We start from the raw sequence: 19,888 nt of genomic DNA on the forward strand, positions 1-19,888 counted from the left end.
CAATGGCATTTTATTAACTTGACTGTGGAATTAATAAATGATTCTAAATTAATACAAAAAATTGGAATCACAAATTTGTGAATGCACAGAAGTGTGAATGAAGGGCACTGCACACAAGAAAAAAAGGTATGCACATGAAGAAATTCTTCATTCCAGGTTTTTACTGATCCCTCTGGTCGAGATGGGGTAAAAGTCCAAATATTTGCTTTCTTCATATGGTCAAATGATTCAGCATAAAAGACAACTGATTAAACACAATTATCTGCGCTTTAAATATATTAGAAAAAATAAATGGGGATAAATAATCCTGCCATCAGTAAGATTTTGAGTTATAATAAGACCTAGAAATGTATCTTTTGTTCCCAATTGTAATGATTATAGGATTACAGCATTTGGCTTTCAAAAGACCATTTAAAGCAACTCAAGGAAATTTTCTAACAAGCCCTACAGCAGGACCACAACTAAACCTATGAGCAGTAGAAGAAATAAACAATGACACTGCCCTTAAAATTTCATTATGAAAAACGTGTTTTGAAAGTGGCTGATTGGCTCCTAATTTAACCACTACCATTTGAGGTCATATGCTAGATTGGCAAAGTCATTAATTTTTTGTAATTTTTTTTTTTTTTGATATGGACTCTTGCTCTGTTGCCAAGCTGGAGTGCAGTGGCACGATCTCAGCTCGCTGCAATCTCCACCTCCCATGTTCAAGTGATTCTCCTGTCTCAGCCTCCCAAATAGCTGGGACTACAGGTGCACAACACCACACCCAGCTAATTTTTGTATTTTGAGTAGAGATGAAGTGTCACAATGTTGGCCAGGACGGTCTCAATCTCCTGACCTGGTGATCCACCCGCCTCAGCCTCCCAAAATGCTGGGATTACAGGTGTGAGCCACCACACCTGGCAAATTCATTGTAAATTTTATGTATTTTATTTTTGTAATGCAAGTGCTTCTCTCTGCTATCTGATAAAATAAAATGTCCAGCTAGGCATGGTGAGTCATGCCTTGTAGTCCCAAGTATTCATGAGGCTGAGGCAGGAGGATTCCTTCAGTCCAGGGGTTCAAGGCTGCAGCAAGCTATGATGGTGCCACTGCACTCCAGCCTGGGCAACAGAGTGGGAATAAAATGTTAATGTAAAATCTTGTGTTAGCAGTTCAACCTTGAACTGATTATGTGAGATCCTACTTGAGAGAAGCTGTTGTGTATAATGAAGTTTGGGGAGTATCAACAAGAAGTGAATGCCAATCTTGTTCCTAATTTACAAACTAAAAGGAAATTCTATAAACCTTTAATGCTAAGCGAAATCACTGTAGAATGAATGACAAAAAATTATCGTACAAAATGTAACCAGCTGCTTGGTGTATCTCAATATTAATTAGAAAAATAGATGAAGGAAAGACATGTTCTAGGAAGATAAAAACTGTAAGAGAACTGTAAAAGCTTATCAAGCCCTTGACTGGAGTTACACAAAGTTGCTACTCATCTCTGCATTGAGATTAGCATGGTGGCTACTTCTTAAAGTTGATGCAAGGATTAAATGTGTTTTAATGCATCAAAAGCACCTAGAAAAGTGCCCGAGACATAGTAAGTTCCAAAGTCTCTGTAAATAAATAAAAAAAATATAAAAGCAATGCTAAGTTCAAGGTCCTGATCCTCTACTCAGGAGGCTAAGTGGGAGGATCACCTTAAGTCCAGGAGTTCAAAGGTGCAGGAAGCTATGATGGTGCCACTGCACTCCAGCCTGGGCCACAGAGTGAGGCCCCATGTCTAAAAAATTAATTAATTAATTAAATGATGTTAACTTCAAATCTCACTGTTAGCAGTTCAACCTTGAACTGATTATTTGAGGTTTTTTTTTTTTTTTTGAGACTATGTTTTGGTCTTATTGCCCAGGCTGGAGTGCAATGACACAATCTTAGCTCACCGCAACCTCTGCCTCCCGGGTTCAAGCAGTTCCCCTGCCTCAGCCTCCCACGTAGCTGGAATGACAGGTGCTGCCACCACGCCCAGCTAATTTTTGTATTGTTAGTAGAGACAGAGTTTCACCATGCTGGCCAGGCTGATCTCGAACTCCTGACCTTAGGTGATGCGCCCGCCTCAGCCTCCCAAAGTGCTAGGATTATAGGCCACTGTGCTTGGCCTTGAGATCTTATCCAATTGAAGCTGTTGTGTACAATAAAACTTAAAGAATATCAACAAGAAGTAAATGCCAAGCTTGTTTCTAAATTACAAACTAAAAGGAAATTCTGTAAACCTTTAATGCTAAGCTAAATCATGGTAGAATGAGTGACCAATAATTATCCTACAAAACATACCAGCTGCTAGGTGTATCTGAATATTATTAAGAGAAAAGATGAATGGAAGAAATGTTCTAGGAATGAAAACTATAAAAGAGCTGTAGAAACTTATCAAAGTTCTTAAAATTGAAATAAAGATTAAATGCGTTTGAATGCATCAAAAGCACCTAGAGAGTGCCTGAGAAATAGGAATTGCTCAAGTCTCTGTAAATAAATAAAATATATTTAAAAGTGATGCTAAATTCAAAGTCCTCTGCAAATGCCCAAAAATTTTGTTCAGCTTCCACTTACAATCCACAGTGAAATGTTTCTGATGAATTGAATGAAATGTGTGAGGTGTTTATCATCTTTAACATTAACCTTGGTACATTATACAACATTCTTCTCTTATATTGTAACAAATAATTTACCAAGATAACACAGGCTTAACTTGTTTTTAATTTTTTTATTTGTTTATTTATTTTTTTGAGACAGAGTCTCGCTCTGCTGCCTAGGCTGGAGTGCAGCGGGCGATCTCGGCTCACTGCAACCTCTGCCTCCTGGGTTCAAACAATTCTCCTGCCTCAGCCTCCAGAGTAACTGAGATTACAGGCTTGTGCAACCACACCAGCTAATTTTTGTATTTTTAGTAGAGACAGGGCTTCACCATGTTGGTCAGGCTAGTCTCCAACTTCTGACCTTGTTATCTGCCTGCCTTGGCCTCCCAAAGTGCTGGGATTACAGGCATGAGATGGAGTCTTGCTCTGTTGCCCAGGCTGGAGTGCAGTGGTGCTATCTCAGCTCACTGCAACCTCCACATCCTTAGTTCAAGAGATTCTCCTGTCTCAGCCTCCCAAATAACTGGGATTGCAAGTGTATGCCATCATGCCCAGCTAAGTTTTGTATTTTTAGTATAGACAGGGTTTTGCCATGTTGGCCAGGCTGGTCTTGAATTCCTGACCTCAAGTGATCAGCCCACCTTGGCATCTCAAAGTACTGGGATTACATGTGTGAGCAACTGAGCCAGGCATTTTAATTTTTTTTCATACAGCATGGAATTACAATGCTATATTTTTAAATTTCAGATTATTTAAAAGATATTTACATGATAGTAGCCAAACAATAATAATGATAAGCAACCAACATGCTGAAACCCATCTCTACTAAAAATACAAACATCAGCAAGGCATGGTGGTGGGCACCTGTAATCCCAGCTACTTAGGAGGCTGAGGCAGGAGAATTGCTTAAACCTGGGAGGCAGAGATTACAGTGACCCAAGATTGCACCACTGCACTCCAGCATAGGCAATAGAGACCCTGTCTCGAAAGAAGGAAGGAAGAAAAGAAGGAAAGAAAGACAGAAAGAAGGAAAGAAAGAAGAAAAAAAGAAAGAGAAAAAGAAAATAAAAAGCTGTATTTTGGATAAATTTCTCACCTTACAGCAAAATCTCTTATTGAAAAACACGTTTATTTCACATACAAATAAGAATTCAGTATATTTTCTATACCCAGAGATAACGGAGATTAACACGTTTTTTTTTTTTTTTTTTTTTTTTTTTTTTTTTTGTGGGGGTTCAGGTATTTTATTAGCTGCTGAGTGTAAGAAATTCTCATCAATGAAGAAGCTGAAATCCAATTTTTCCTTGAAATGGGATCTTTCCAAAATTAGTAACAGTGAAGCTGTCATTCACATGATGGATGGCTGAACAGAAAGACAGAGGCAGCAGATGCTGAATTTTGTTTCTGTAATGCTGCCTTGTCCACAGGGCACTATTTACACTTCGATCAATTAAGATAAAATAGATTTTAAAAGCCAGTTTCTTATTTGCACTAGCCACATTTTAAGTACTCATAATTCACAGAATGTGAATGTGTGTTTCTGTGCTCTAATGAACAGCACAGATATAAACACTCCATCACTGCAGAAGGAAATTGGACAGTGGTATTCCAATATTTCATGGACAGGATCCTGAGTATAATGACAGAACAATGACAATTCCAAGTTCCCATTTCAATTCGCGGTCTCTTCTCTGATTCGTGGTGTAGCACGGAGCCCATCTCTTTTGTGAATAAAGGTTAATTTTTCCAATTATACACAAGTAGCTAACATTACTTTTTTTTTTTTTTTTTTTCCTGTCTTACACTGTAAGTTACAACCAAAGTGAAGGGCCTGAATTATATTTTCATTTTAACAAAGGGTTTTAAAGGGGAAATCCATCTGAAAAAGGAACAAGTGAGGAAAATGAAAATAAAACAGAAGTTTCCGTACCAATTCCCATAGCAACAATCCCTTTCCCATCCTGAGAGTTCCCCATCATCCTAATTTCATAATAATCCTGTTCACACCTTTAAAACTTAAGCCCCAAGCATACGTCTCTAAAACAATATAGATTATCTTAAACTTCATAGAAATTTTGAATTTTTTATACAAAGGGAATCATGCTATGTGTATTCTTATGAAACCTTATTTTAGCTCAAATATATGTTTGCTAAGTTGTTATAGGTGTTTCTAAAGGATTCTTGTTTTATTATTTGTAGAATTACATTGAATAAATAAGCCACACATTAAATTAATTCTTTTCCCTTTGTGGTCATTTTGTTTCCAGATTTTAAAGGGTACAAACAATGCTGTTATAAACCTTCTTGCACATGTATGTTGGTGCACAAACACATTGGCGCACAATGTTGGAGCACAGATCTCTCAAAATTCTTTGCCTAGGAATGGAATTACTGGTGTATGTGTATAATATCCCACCCAAAGAGATGATGTCCTAGATAAAGTGACTGTACCAATTTGCACTATGGCAAGCAGTGTGTGGCAGCTATTGATGGTCCATATTCTCACCAATATTTGGAATAGTCAGTGATTTTAATTTAGAAATTCTAGTGGATTTGTCATGACATCTCATTATGTTTCTTTCATTAAACTTTATTAAGATATAAATCACATAAAATTCACCATTTAAAGTACACAATTCAATGTTTTTTCATATATTCAGATTTTTAAACCACCATATCTAATTTTAGAACATTCTCATCATCCCATATTGACTTTACAATATGTCTGTCTATAAAATGAAGTTAATCCATACAGTTTGCACTTTGGCTTCATGAGTGTTTTCTCTATCATTGGCAACTTTTCAAGTTTGAGAAGCACCTTTCCAAGTTCCTTTAAAAATTATACTTTTAACCTGAGCATGGTGGCTCACGCCTGTAATCCCAGCACTTTGGGAGGCTGAAGAGGGCGGATCACCTGAGGTCGGGAGTTGGAGACCAGCTTGATCAACATGGAGAAACTCCATCTCTACTAAAAATACAAAAAAATTAGCCGAGCATGGTGGCACATGCCTGTAATCCCAGCTACTCGGGAGGCTGAGGCAGGAGAATCACTTAAACCTGGAAGGCAGAGGTTGCAGTGAGCCGAGATTGCACCATTGTACCTTAGCCTGGATGGCAAGAGTGAAACTCTGTCTCAGGGAAAAAAAAATTTTTTTTAATAAAAATTATGTTAAAAAATATTTTTAATAAAAATAAACAGATTGGAAAACTGACAAATTTTGTCACATTGAGACTTATAATTCATGAATATGGAATGTTTCTTTATTAAATATCCTTAAATAAAGCATTGCTGTTTGCATTTTTGTATTTTTTAGTAAATTTATTCCAAAGATCTTGAAGTATTTTGCTAGTGTTCATAGTATCTCTTTCTTTGTTGGATTTGTTTAAGTGCTAGTTGTGGTATGTATATGTTAGGTTCCAGCCCAAGCTGGGGTGCTAGGGGAGTCAGTGGATGGGTGGCGGGTAGCTGAAAGAACACTCAAGGAATTGTAGGCAGGTGGGACATAGCTTTATTTCTCTCAGCATAGGAGCAAGAGAGCAAGCACTATGCACAGCGTTAAGCAGGACAGTTATACTTTTTACAGACAATAATGCTTCCAAGCCAACCAGGAGCTTATGTGAGTAGTCACATTACCTGTCTTATGTGGCATGGTTACATAATGCATTGGTTTATGCACCTGAGCTCCAAACCCACAGTGTCATGCTGCACCGGAAGGCTGCCTGGGCCCACTCCTGACTGAAGCACCGCCATTCTCCTTACACTCCACTCCCTAGGCCGAGGGTGTCTTCCGGGTAGGGACACGTGCATAGGGTGGACTCCTGAACCTATAACCCACAACAACAATACAGAGAGCAACAGCTCACTACTGATTCCAGCTACGCCACTTATGACTATCAGGGTCCAGGGTAGGCCAGAACCTAGGGATGCCCACCACCTCTGCAGGGGGCCATCAGTAAGGCTCTTGACCACCTTTATTCCCCATGCGACCCCTTGCAGGGCTGCTGTTATGTTTTGCTGATTGTCAGGGATAAATGTAGAGCACTGTGTTCCTACAAAGCACAGGTGCCTCCTTGGGAGCAGGTACTATGTCTAAGGCCAGCCAGTCTTGTAACACTACTTTGCTAATCTGATTAACCTCATCGGTTAACAGGAGGAGGGCTGCTTGGATGTAATTCAGAACCTGAGCGGTATGCTCTGCAAGAGCCGTCACTTGTTTCTCTATAGTCATAACACCTGCTCCAGGGACGGTTAATGCCAAGGGATAGAACTGCCAGGCGGCTCGCTCACTTGCAAAATCTGGGAGGGTAGTGCCTCTCAGTTATGCAGGCATCTGGGTAATGTGGGGAGGACAATGTCTGGTCCATAAGGCCACCCCCAGGAACAACGTCCAGTCCAGCTCGCTGGCAGGTAAGGCCACCCTGTGCACCCACAGACCCAAAAACTCCCAGAGGGTACAAAGTTCATCAGGGTCCCACCTTGGTGAGGTCACTTGTTCCACCGCACTTTTGGCGTGGTGACACGTGTTATGTTTGCATAGGTCGTGGCGGGTCCCTATCTCACAGTGGTGTTACCCTAACGTGTTCTATGCAGCCCAGCACCCAGACTAGGGGTACTACATGTTCCCCAACTAGCCAGCCCCATCTATCGTAAGCACTATGAGCCAGCCAGGGGGCCGGGGTGCCTTGGGTCTTGCTGCTCCCTTTGTCCAAAGCTTTGCCGTGTTGCATTCCAGGCACCACCACCAGGGCCAGCTGGTGAGTGACGTCAGGCTTCAGGCACAGGTGTACCCCCGACCACACACTGACCGGCCACGACAAGGTCTCCTAGGCCTGAAGGGGGCGGGGCCTCAGCTGACCCCTCACGGGTGGGGAAGCACAAGTAACATTTTGCTCCAGGTTTCTCCTTCAACCTAGATAATGACTGACTTCTGCCGGGACCAATCACAGAGGAAGGGAGGAGCCGGGGTGGGCGGGCTGAGACAGGAGGGCAGGGCGACTTCCCTCCCATCCTGGGCCCTTCCTGGAGCTGACACCTGGACAGGTCCAGGGCCTGCACCCGCAGCTGCGCAGTGGCGCTGGGCGGAGATTCCTCGGGGGACACTTTCAGTCCGCCTACCACAGGGGAGATTTCAGGTCCCGAACCAGGACCTGCAGACCTGGACAGCGGCACAAACCGCAGCTCAGAGGATGAATCTCACCTGGGAGGGGTTCTGGATCGCGGAGGCCACTAGGGAACTCCTGATGGGTTACTGCCCTAGGTGGCTGCTCAGAAGCCTAGAGCTTTGAAGGAGACGCTGCTGCGGGCAGGTACTGGGGTCCCAGGGCCTCACACACCTCAGGACCTCCTGGAGCTGGAATTGTGTTCCCTGGAGGCGTCCCTATGGGAAGGAAGAGGGGCCAAACCCAGCACCACCCTCCTCCTCCTCCTCCTCCTCTTCTCCCCTTCCCCTCCTCCTCCTTTTTCTTCTTTCTTCTTCTTCCTTCGTTTCTTCTTTTCTTTCTTCTGTCTTCTTTCTTCTTGTGATTGAGGATTCTGTCCAGGCTCCTGAGGCTCTCTTGAGGGCAGGTGGGGAGGGAGGACAGAGAGAAGGAGTGCAGGGAGGTAAATGGGAAAGAACAGCAGTTACCCTTGTCAACAGTGATGCACTTGGGTCCATCTTCACCGAGGGCTCTTTAACCCAATCAGAAGATGAAACACCAGGAAAAGGAAGCAGCAGAGACACAGTGACGGAAAGCAGTCCAACAAACAACTTCTGGGTTCTAATATCAGACTGTAACATAGTATCTGAAGAATGTAAACTGTGAGTGCAAATTAGAAAAGGAACAAAAATTTTAAAACTAAAAAATAATATCCCCATTAGAAGCAAAAGAGTGGCTTTGCAGACAATGAGACACAGTTCTAGAAAGAGAGCATTAGAGATTAGGAAAATTGCTTATCCTGAACCTATTTTTAACTTTGAAAATTGTTGGCCAGGCGCCGTGGCTCCCCGCCACTTTGGGAGACCGTGGCGGCCAGATTACCTGAGGTCAGGAGTTCGAGACCAGCCTGGCTGACATGCTGAAACCCTGCTTCTACTACAAATACAAAAAATTCATGGGTGTGATGGTGTGCACCTGTAATCCCAGCTACTCAAGAGGCTGAGGCAGGAGAATCACTTGAACCTGGAAGGTGGAGGTTGTAGCAAGCTGAGATTGCGTCATTACACTCCAGCTTGGGCAACAAGAGTGCAACTCCAACTCTCTCTCTCTCTCTCTCTCTCTCTCACACACACACACACACACACACACACACACACACACACACACACAAAGAAAAGAAAAGAAAAAGAAAATTGTTGCTGCACCACTCACAAGGAGGCTGACAGCTGAGATTCCCATTACACTTTCTCTATTCATGAAAATTCTACTGTCTATGGCTCAATATGGCTCAGCCTCTGACTTTCCTCGGAGGAGCCATCAGCACTTGTGACTCCTCACTCAGGTCCTAATGGAAAAGTCACCTTGAGCTGCTGGGCTTGGGGCTTCTACTCAGCAGAGATTATGCTGATGTGACTGTGGCAAGGGGAGGACCAGATCGCAAAATGCGTAGCATGGGCCCCAGGCCTGGGGGTGGGACCTTGTAGAAGTAGGTGGCTGTGACGGTGCTTTCTGGGGAGAAGCAGGGATCCCCGTGCTGTGTGGAGCATGAGGGGGCTACTCAGGCCCCTTATACTGAGGTAGGTAAAGAGAGAGTGGGGTGGAAACCCCTTCACAGAACTGGCATAGTAAAAGCTGCTCTGGGCCCTGTGACAGGGTCAGGATTTTGACCTGAAAGTCCAGGCCCCTTTCACTCCCTTCTCAGAAACACCTTCCAAGCTCATCCTAACCATCGTGGGAACCATTGCTGGCTTCCTCCTGCTTCCTGCTCTGGTCTTTGGAGCTGCGATGTGCAAGAAGTTCTCAGGTACGGAAGAGGCTGGAGAGATGGCTTTGCCCTGTCTCACCTGTTGGGATTCCACTGTGAGTGGGAGACTTGCCGAGTCACTTCTCCCTACTCCTGCTAGAGCTGCGGATGGTGAAGCCAGTCAAGCCACAAGCCCTGAGAGGGAACCAGGCAGACTGACAAGGAGGGCACAGTCTGTCAAGTGGCCAATGGCCCCAGTAAGAGGAGGTGAAGGGTGAGAGAGGAGGCTGCTGGGAACCAGAAGCTTGGCAGCCAGGAAGGCTGAGAAAGTACAGGCTGACAGTAGAGGCCGGAGGCTGGAGACCCTGGGAGTCAGCTGTGCTGTTCCCTCTAAGCCCCAGGTGCAGGGGAGGGTCCTTTACACTGGGGAGCTTCAGGTCTCATGGCCATTTCTGGGCTCTGTACTCCCCTGATCCTCCATCAGGATTCTAAATATCGAGCTCAGGTACCCAGGGCCCCTGGAATCTGACTCTCATGTAACCTGAATTGTCTTTAATAGAAATATTCTTCTATTTTGTTTATTTCTTACAAGATATAAAATATTACCAAACTGTTGTACATTATTAGCTAATATGTCAGTACCAGGCGTATGTGGACAGATCCTCCTAGTTATTTATATTGGAGGAAGGTAGGATTCCAGCCCCATTCACAGATGAGAACAGCAGGATAGCAACATCAGGACCACGATACTGGGTGTCACTAACCCTGAAGGAAAGACCTTTGCTGCAAACAGACATTCAGGACACTGATTGCAGGGTGCCCTGCTGTCTTCCTCCTGTTCTGGATTTAACGGTTTAATTTCCTCATCTCAGCTGGTAGCAATATTAACCAGGTATTCATGACCCTTGGGCCCCTCTCTACCACGGCACCTAAGAGGTTCTCTTCTCATAAGAATGTCAGGAGGGTCTACTCTATAAAAACCGAAAAGGAAGGGGTGGCAGGAGAAGCTCACCTCGAACCCCTGGAATAGAGAGAATGGAGCCACAGTCCTGTACCTCACCCATCCCACGGGCCTGCCTCAAATACAGTCTCCTTCTGCAGACTCTGCTGGGTCCTCTTTATTATCATTCTCCAGGTGGTGATAGGGTCCCTGACACTGATGTGGTGCTCACAGCTTCCTGAAACATGATCTTTGGGGCCCAACGTCAATAGGAGCTGAGGCTGGGGAGCAGCTTTGGGCTGTGGGGGATCTCTGGATGTGAAGGTAGGCGATGGTGATGGGCTTTCCATAACGCTCAGGGTGCCGAGGCTGAGAGTGGCTGAGCTGAATCTGGTCATTACCGTGTTCTCCACAGTTTGAGAGCTGCCTTGTGTAGACCAGCAAGACACTGATTGTTCTCAGCTCCCTTGTCTCTGGACCCTGACTTCTCCTCCCCCAGCTGCGCAGCTGATGAACTGTGTCTCTTCCCAAGCACAGCATGGGGAGGATGTAGGGAGAGGGACCCATTCCTCTAATACCTCAGAACCCCTTCCACATAATCTCACTATCCAGGCCTGGGGTCCCCTTCCCTGCATCAACCTTCCTTTTCTGGAATGAAAGGGTTACAGTGTTTCCCTCCCGATCCCCCCTGTGACTCACTCACTCTCACTAGATGTCTTGCTCTGAGTTATTGTTCTCACATCCCTTCTTTGAAGCTGTGCTAAGATGTTACAAACTATTAAGAGAACATGGAGTCCCGGTGCGGTGGCTTATGCCTGTAATCCCAACACTTTGGGAGACTGAGGTGGGTGAATCATCTGAGGTCAGGAGTTTGAGTCCAGCCTGGCTAACATGGCAAAAACCTATCCCTAAAAAATACAAAAATTAGCTGATGGTAGTGGCGGGCACTTGTGATCCCATCTACAAGGAAGACTGAGGTGAGAGAATCACTTGAACCTGGGAGGTGGAGGTTGCAGTGAGCCGAGATTGCACCATTGTACTCCAACCTGGGCAACAAGAGCAAAATTCTGTCTCAAAAAAAAAAAAAAAATGGAGGATAGGTTCCGTTTTTTGGATTCTAAGGATTTTCTGTGCTGAGGCAGAGGCAGGTGGGGAGAAAAGGGTGGGAGGAGGGCCAGTTGCTGAGTGGTGTGCGGCCTCGCTCTGTTTTCCATAAAGCTCCTGCTATGGTCATTTCTTTTCTATTTGTCTAGATCCCTCCTTGTGCTGTGATTTGTGCCTGGTCTTTAGGGGTTGTGCTGCTCCAGGTCGGAGGCCTCACACATCTCCAGGCAGAGCCTTTCTCCAAGTCCAAGGAGGTCAAGGGCTGGGAATGGCAGCTCTCCATCCTGCCCTCAGCTGCACTTTGTGTGTGTCTGTATTTTCACACACTGACCTCGTCCCTCTCATCAGAGATTTACAGGAATAGTATTCCTAGGAGAGCCGTCATCATCCTGCTCTGGCCAGGCTGTCTCTCACTCTTGGGTTGTGAGTTCTGTTTCTTGTCTTCTAAAAAGACTCGGGGCAGCCTCTGCACTTGGGGCTTCTCAGACACCCCAAATTGATTGTTTCCACCTTTGCCTTCCTTCCTGCTCTGTTTCCAGAACATCTTATTTTCCCTTTTTATTGTTGTAAGTCAATTTTAGAAATTAACATTATCAATAAATGTGTTAATGCAATGTCTTAAATACATTCTTGTCACTTCTCCTTTTGTGGGAGCACTGTGTGGTCAGTCAGGGACCTGGCAGTAAAGAAATGACCCGTTTTTCTTCTTTTTTTTTTTTCGTTTTGAGACGGAGTTCCATTCTTGCTGCCTAGGCTAGAGTGCAATGGGGCAATCTCAGCTCACTGCAACCTCTGCCTCCTGGGTTCAAGTGATTCTCCTGCCTCAGCCTCCTCAGTAGCTGGAATTACAGGCATGAACAACCATGCCTGGCTAATTTTGTATACTTAGTAGAGATTGGGTTTCTCCATGTTGGTCAGGCTGGTCTTGAACTCCTGACCTCAGGTGATCCACCCACCTCAGCCTCCCAAAATGATGGGATTATAGGCATAAGCCGCCACTCCCGGCCTGAGATTGTACCTTTTACACAGATGCCAGCAAGGCTAAGAAAGTAACAAGGGGCACTGAAGCTCCCTGGGATGATAAAAGAGCAAGGAAAGGAGCAGTTTTCAGAACTCAAGGAAATCTGTAGCTTTCACTAGGGGCAGCCCCACATGCCTGTGGCTGTAGGTAGAGGCCTGAAGTGATTACAGAACCACAGAGCTGCCCAGAGGGTGTGAGGGAAATGAAACCCTGAGTTACTTCTCCTCCCACACTCCCATCTCCTGCAGGTGCCTGTTATCATCCAAACCCAAGCAGAAGCCAGATGGTGAAGGAGCAGAGGCTATACCTGTCATGGTCAGCCTCCTAGTGCAGGGAGCAGGGTGGTGGAGGGTGAACAAAGGCTCTATGGGGAGACAGCATCAGAGAGCAATGCACCCACCTGCTTACAGTGTTCACATTGTTCAGGGAATTCGCTTAAATATCCTGGAGTTTGCCCTCACCCGAAAGCATGACTTTTTTTTTTTTTTTTTTTTTTTAAAAATTTTTTTTTTTTTTTTTTTTTTTTTTTTTTTTTTTTTTTTTTTTTTCTTTTTTTTTTTTTTTTTTTAAATAAATGTTATTTATTTATTCATTCAAGCTCCCTTGTATGAAATCACACATGATGAAGCATTGTTAGAAGGGAAACACAAGACTCAATAGGCCACCTATTAAGGCCACCACCTCAATAATATCCAAAAAAATATGATGCAATGCTTGTAATCCCAGCTACTTGGGAGGCTGAGGCAGGAGAATTGCTTGAACTTGGGAGGCAGAGATTGAAGTTAGCTGAGATTGTACCATTGCACTCTACCCTGAGTAACAGAGCAAGACTCCATCTCAAAATAATAATAACAATGATGGGAGCTGTACACATTAGGCCTTCAGGTGGACAGTGACCATTAGTAAGGCACTTAGTGGTACCATCAATAGCCAGGGAACAGACTGTATACTGACACCATGCAGCTACATAGAACTTAATTGTGCATTTTCTTCTTAAAATCACAGCTTTAGGCCACTACATTAACAAGTTCTCCAAACAGAAATTCATTTATTCTTTGTGATAAGATTTGGGTAAGGGTGAAAAGAGTATTAAATAACACTGATTACAGATTCTTTATGACTTTTAGCCCGGCCTACGAAAGAAAGTATACCGAGGCTGGGCACGGTGGTTCATGCTGTAATCCCAGCACTTTGGGAGGCCAAGATGGGCAGATCATGAGGTCAGGAGATTGAGACCAACCTGGCCAACACAGTGAAACCCTGTCTCTACTAAAAATACAAAAATTTGCTGGTCTTGGTGGTGCAGGCCTGTAGTCCCAGCTACTTGGGAGGCTGAGGCAGGAGAATCACTTGAACCTGGGAGGTGGAGGTTGCAGTGAGCCAAGATCTCAATACTGCACTCCAGCCTGGGCAACAAGAATAAAACTCCATCTCAAAAACAAACAAACAAACAAACAAACTCTAAGCATTCAATAAAAACCACTTCTCTCTGCCCAATGCCATCCACAGAAACACTTCTACTGCAGAAGAGGTGCCATATTCCATTTACATGTCTGTAAAAGCTGACACACGCCTCTGCTGCAGTAGATGGAACAGAGCTGAGCAGCCCCTTCCACACAGTGTCTTTGGTGGAGAATGTTGGTGTGGCCACAGTGTTCCCTGTCCTCTGCTGTGCATTTTACTGTGCTGTGGAGAGGGGTGAGGACCTCAATGGAGAATGGAGATATCCTGTTTTGTGCAGACGATGTGGCTGTCTTTGGGCTTTGTCCAGCAAAGCCAAGCTGTGTCTGTGGGTCTGTATGCTGTGTGTATCTTCAGCAGGAACCCCTGTGAAGCGCTTCACTTTTGAGCTGCCAGTCTCCCCCATAACCATGGCAAATGGAACCATCCACTTGACACAGTTCTCTCTGTCACACCACTGATGCTCTTAAACCATTTGTGTGAATTCAAGTGAAGAGAAATATGAGGCAGAAGCAGTGAGTACATCCTAAGAAAATTCTAAGCAGTCAGCATCCAGCACACAGAGATCTAAAAGCCCCACAATCTGTAAACATTTGCTGGGGATGCTGTGGCAATAGCACTTTGTGTAAGTCATTTAGAGATGCCATATATATATTCAGTCAGGACACAGTGGCCAGGGTACTTAAACACCACTCAGGGGCCTTTATACTCATTCATTCCACAGAAAGAATTTTATCTCCTGAACAATCCCCAAAATTGCACACTGGTGCAATTGTGAAGAACAGATTTCCTCAAGTTTGTCTGCAGTAAATAAGGATAAAATCCCAATCATCTGTAAAAGTGTTTTTACACATTCTGTGCTTTCATGTTTTGATCAAAGCAATCCTCTGTGAAGTAGACTATCTCTCTGTGAAGGCTGTAGACCTCATGCACCTCCATTAGCCAATCCAGAAGCGGCTGCAGAAGAGGGTGCCACAGCATAGAGTGCTTATCCCATAAGTATGACTTTGCTTGTTCAACATGATTTTCCAGACCTCGTCTCTGTTTGCCCATGTCTGTGAGCCTCTGGATCATATGAAATGCTGAGACATACGCATAGAATTTGAGTAGGACAGCCTATCATCTTTGTCAATGTGGGGATTAAGCAGCAGGGGTTTGCACAGACTGCATTACTGTCCCAAGGCTGAATGCCACCCTGGCCTCTCACAGTCCTGTCAATATTGGCAATTTGTCCACTGGGCTCTGAAAAATAAAAGCCACAATTTCCTTCCTTTTTCGGGAACAAACAGAGAAATCAGTGCCACTTCCCTCTTTCCTGCTGCCCCATTCCTTTGCAACCTCCCCTCCTCTCCCTGGGCATGGTGCAGGGCTCCAGTGCCCAACTCAGGCCTGAGGCTGTCTCCAGGGCAGGTGGGTATGCACCTGTCAAGGCAGAAGGCAGGAGGCAGGAGGCGAGCAGGAGGAAGCATGCCTTTAAAAAGCATCATCTTACTCAAAATTGCTTAGCAGGTAGAAAAATGTGATGGTATCTAACTCTCCCTCCCTTTCCCCACAGGAACTGTACAAATTGTAAATGAATCGCTTGAGTTATTTGAGTGCAAGCCATAACAGTGAAGTCTGGCTTACATAGGCACAGGGGATTTCCACAGAGCTAAAGCTGAAGTTCATGGAATCACAGACGCTGCCAAAGTAATGAAAATGGTGAGTCACCTTCTCCATAAAGGCAGAGAGGTTGAAGGGGGCACCTCTCGACCCAGATTGGGAACCTGACATGCTGGACTCCAGGAGGATTTTTGCAGCCATGGTTCTAATTTCCCTGAGGTGGTCAGGCTCTGTGGGTAGTGGGCCGGGTGTGTCTCAGGAGGGAATGAGGATGCCCAAGCAAGTGCCTGGTGATGTTTTCCCCCTCCCATCCCTTCTCAGCACACACAGGAACACAGGCAAGGCTGACAACAGAAGAAGCTGCATGGACACCTGAGGACTCCACAGAGAAGCAGCTTTCCTCCAGGTGCTCTGAAGTGGTGACGTCAGAATGGAGGAGACCTGCTGACACCGGCTCTGCCAGGCCTCTGCCCTCCCCCCCCAGCCCCCAAGTTCCAGGACTCTGTGCCAAGAGTCCTGGAACTTGGGGGCTGGGTGGGGGGAGGGCAGAGGCCTGGCAGAGCCGGTGTCAGCAGACAATGGACCAGACAACAAGGACCAGGTTGGTGGGAATATCCCTGCCAACTGGCAATTTGAGCTTCACCCAGACCTCACCTCCTCACCCTGTACTCCTCAGACCCTGTTCCTCCAAGCCAAAGTCAGACACACAATGGAAATGCCAGGCACAGATGACAGGCTGCATAATTGCTGGAGAAGTTCCCCAAGTCTAGGACCAGGCACCTGTCTCACCCTCTCAGGTGACCTTAGTGATCACCCTGCAGGCACTTACACTCCTTCTCAGCACTATCACTTTCTGTAGACGGTCAAGTTCCTCTTTCTTTTCAGGGTTCAGTCTGAGCACTGGGGTGACCAAACACGCTGTGCAAAGGGCAGGAGCCTCTTCAATGCTAGCTTATGAATCTGTCCCCTCATCACCGCCAACAGTGGGAAATAGCACCTCAATCCACAATCCACTATTTCTTCCTGCCCTTACCTCCTCACACCCATCTGGAATTTAGGAGAATGGGGAGGGCAGCCAGCGGTGATGGCAGCAGCTGAGGCCTAAGGAAAACTGAACGGGAAGCCAAGGAACCACCTCAGGTGACTACAATTGTTTGCTGTTCTGCACGTGTGTCCAAGAATGACCACAAAAGATTTTCTATGGTTACCAACCTATTTGGCCAAGTCACAGACATCAAGTGGATGAACACTGCCTTTATCTATGACATGCATGAGGATTCTGACACCTGCATGCATCAGGTTAGCCCACACCCAGAAGGACACCCACTCTCCCATTCCTTATTTTTTCATCTTTTTTACCTTATATCCTCATCCCTTCCTCTGGGTGTCTTCCCCCTTTGGGGTCTTCTGCTTCTACTCCCTGTCTCCTTTCAGGTGGCCAGAGCAGGCTGGTTTGGTCAGGGCTTGGCTATCACATTCGCGTCACATGAGAATGATGCCAGGATCCTGAGTGATGGGCAGCATCGCTTTGAGGTGAGTGTTAGGAACTGTCTGATGAGACAGACGTCTCCTCCACAGTGAGTGGTGAGCTCACGAAACTTTTAGATCCTCCCTGTTTTTTAGTGTGTTTGTTCTGAAGCCCATCATGTAGGTCAGGGGTACCTGATACATAATGGACACTTCAGCAGTTCATGCCCTCTGGCCTTTGATGCTGTGTTGGGCTGTTTTCCTGGCCTCCATGTGGGGTCTCTGTCTTCTCTCATCATATTACATCCCTTCCCTCAGCCCCGAGTCTATCCTCTGAATCCACACAGTACACCAGCGTCTACATGTGTGTTGTGTGTTCCTGCTTCACTTTCCCCTTTTCGTGCCTTATACTGACCATGCCATATTTTCTCTTCAGTTGAACAGATGCAGTAGAGGACTCACCAATTCTGGAATGTGACCATCTGTCCTTCAGGAGAGGACATGAGGGTGGGGGTGAAGGAGACACCACTGCTCCCACCCCTGACAGCCCCCACCCCATGGCTTCCCTCCTCTGCATCAGCACCACCCCTGAACCCCCATTCTTGATTGTCAGAATTTTTAACATCTTAACTAGAAATGGAAGACATGTGTGTCTGTGGTATCTGTAAGTGCTACATCTTCTTACTGTGTTTGGGGAGGTTATTTTAGGACATGATCCAGGGTAAATTCCTGTAAGGCTGAGCTGCACTGCTGTGAGGTCAAGGGAGGATGGGACTGCGACTGCAGAGCCCTGGCTCCCCCACTATTTGCCTCTATTAGCCAGAGGTTTCCGGAGAGACAGAACTAATAGGATACATATATGGGGATTTAGTAAGTAGTATTAACTCACATGATCACAAGGTCCCACAATAGGTCACCTGCAAACTGAGGAGCAAGGAAGCCAGTCTGAGTCCCAAAGCTGAAGAACTTGGAGTTTGATGTTCGAGGGCAGGAAGCATCTAGCATGGGAGAAAGATGTAGGCTGGGAGGCTAAGCCAGTCTAGGCTTTTCATGTTTTTCTGCCTGCTTTATATTCTGGCCATGCTGGCAGCTGATGAGATGCCCCCTACCCAGATTGAGGGTGGCTCTGCCTTTCCCAGTCCGCTGACTCAAATGTTAATCTCCTTTGGCAACAACCACACAGGCACACACAGGATCAGTACTTTGCATCCTTCAATCCAACCAAGTTGACATAGTATTAACCACCACACTGCCAACTTCTGGCCTTCTGTGGTCTCTTCCATTTTCCCAGTGGACTGGGAGCAGCTGGGATATTTCTGATGCTGGGGCTCCTGGGGGATGGTGCACAGTATTTCCAGTGCTGAGGGGTGCCATGGACACTGGTGGAAAGCTTGGGTGTCTTCTCACAGGCTCTCTTAGTGCCTCCTTGTTTGTTCCTTCAGGTTCTGGATCTTGACCACTAGGTCCTGGCCCGCCCCCTGCCACCCAGCAGGGCCTGATCCACTCCAGCTGCTGCTCCAGCAACTCTTTGGCTTGGGCCAGCTCAGCTGTGTGGTGGGGCCAGGGGCCTGGTGAGGGGAGCAGGGAGGGAATGTCAGCCAGGGCAGGGGGTGCTGAGACCCTGGGAAGCTGTGCTGCAGTGTCTGGCTGTAAGAAATTTGACCTCCTGAACAACAACAACAGGAGGACGATCCAAGATGGCCGTTTAGGAACAGCTCAGGATTGCGGCTCCCAGTGAAAGCGCAGAGGGTGAGTGGACGCCGCGTTTTTATTGTCCACAGACCAGGAAATTCCTGGGTGGAGGTGCTCCACGGTCGCCAGCGCAGCTGTGCCGGCCGGCACCGCTGCTTTGCCCCGCGGGGCTGCTTTGTCGGCGCCCCGGAGCCGCGGTTCCCGTACAAAATTCACCGGTCCGGGGGCCCTTTTGGCTGGCGATTGGAGCCACGGGAAGTCGCCCGTACGCCCGTTCAAAAAGGGGACTGAGCAGAGAACCAGGACAGTAGATTCAAGGGCAAAATAAAAGCGCCACAAACCTCAGTGCCGCTGTTTAAGCCAGCGCAGTGAGTGGCCGCAGGGGAAAACAAACAGACCCCGGCGCCTCTTCAACAGGCGACTGGAACACCAACTTAAAAAAGGCTCTGAGGCAGGGAGCCAGGCAATCAGGCTCGGCTGGCCCCACCCCCGCAAAAGAACAGCAACCAGAAACTCTGGATTGAGAGTTTCACAGCAAGCGCAGCTGAACCCAGGACGGTCCAGCTCTGTGGGGGAGGGGCGTCCGCCATTACCAAGGCAGCCCGCGGTTGCCAAGGCAACCCGCCATTGCTGAGGCAGCCGGCCGTTGCCAAGGCAACCCACCACAGCAGAGACTCCGCCCCAACAGTGGTGGGCCACCATCGCCAAAGCAGTTCTAACTACACCCATATAAACAGGACTGCAGGGAAGGTCACCTGGCAGCGGGGCGGAGCCCACAGCAGCTCAGCAAAGCTGCTATAGGCCGACGGTGACTAGGCTTCCTCCTTGCTGGGCTGGGCAGGTCTGAAGGAAAGAAAAAAAAAAAGAAGGCGGCAGCATAACGGAAACTCATAAATTAAGACCTAAATCCCTGGGACAGAGCACCTGGGAACAAAAAGCAGTTTATGAGTTCTGCTGCAGCAGACCTAAAAGTACCTGCCTAGCAGCTCTGAATGAACAACAACAGAGCTCGCAGCTCACCATTTGAGCTCCTATAAAGAAGAGACCGTCTCCTCAAGCAGCTCCCTGACCCCTATATATCCAAAAAGACACCTCATAAA

General features: G+C 46.4%; 1 protein-coding gene and 1 long non-coding RNA gene across 10 annotated transcripts in view; both read left to right on the forward strand.

The window, feature by feature from the left end:
* Window positions 1–19,888, forward strand: part of LOC108300114 (class I histocompatibility antigen, Gogo-C*0101/C*0102 alpha chain-like) — a 146,390-nt gene that overhangs the window by 22,202 nt on the left and 104,300 nt on the right. The gene's annotated exons all lie outside the window — the stretch shown is intronic.
* Window positions 16,196–17,748, forward strand: LOC119470193. The gene is made up of 3 exons (XR_005199074.1): window positions 16,196–16,230; window positions 17,064–17,162; window positions 17,541–17,748. It is a non-coding gene; the product is annotated as an uncharacterized LOC119470193 (long non-coding RNA).

This window comes from Cebus imitator, unplaced genomic scaffold, assembly GCF_001604975.1.
Source record: "Cebus imitator isolate Cc_AM_T3 unplaced genomic scaffold, Cebus_imitator-1.0 Scaffold24, whole genome shotgun sequence".
Lineage (NCBI taxonomy): Eukaryota > Metazoa > Chordata > Mammalia > Primates > Cebidae > Cebus > Cebus imitator.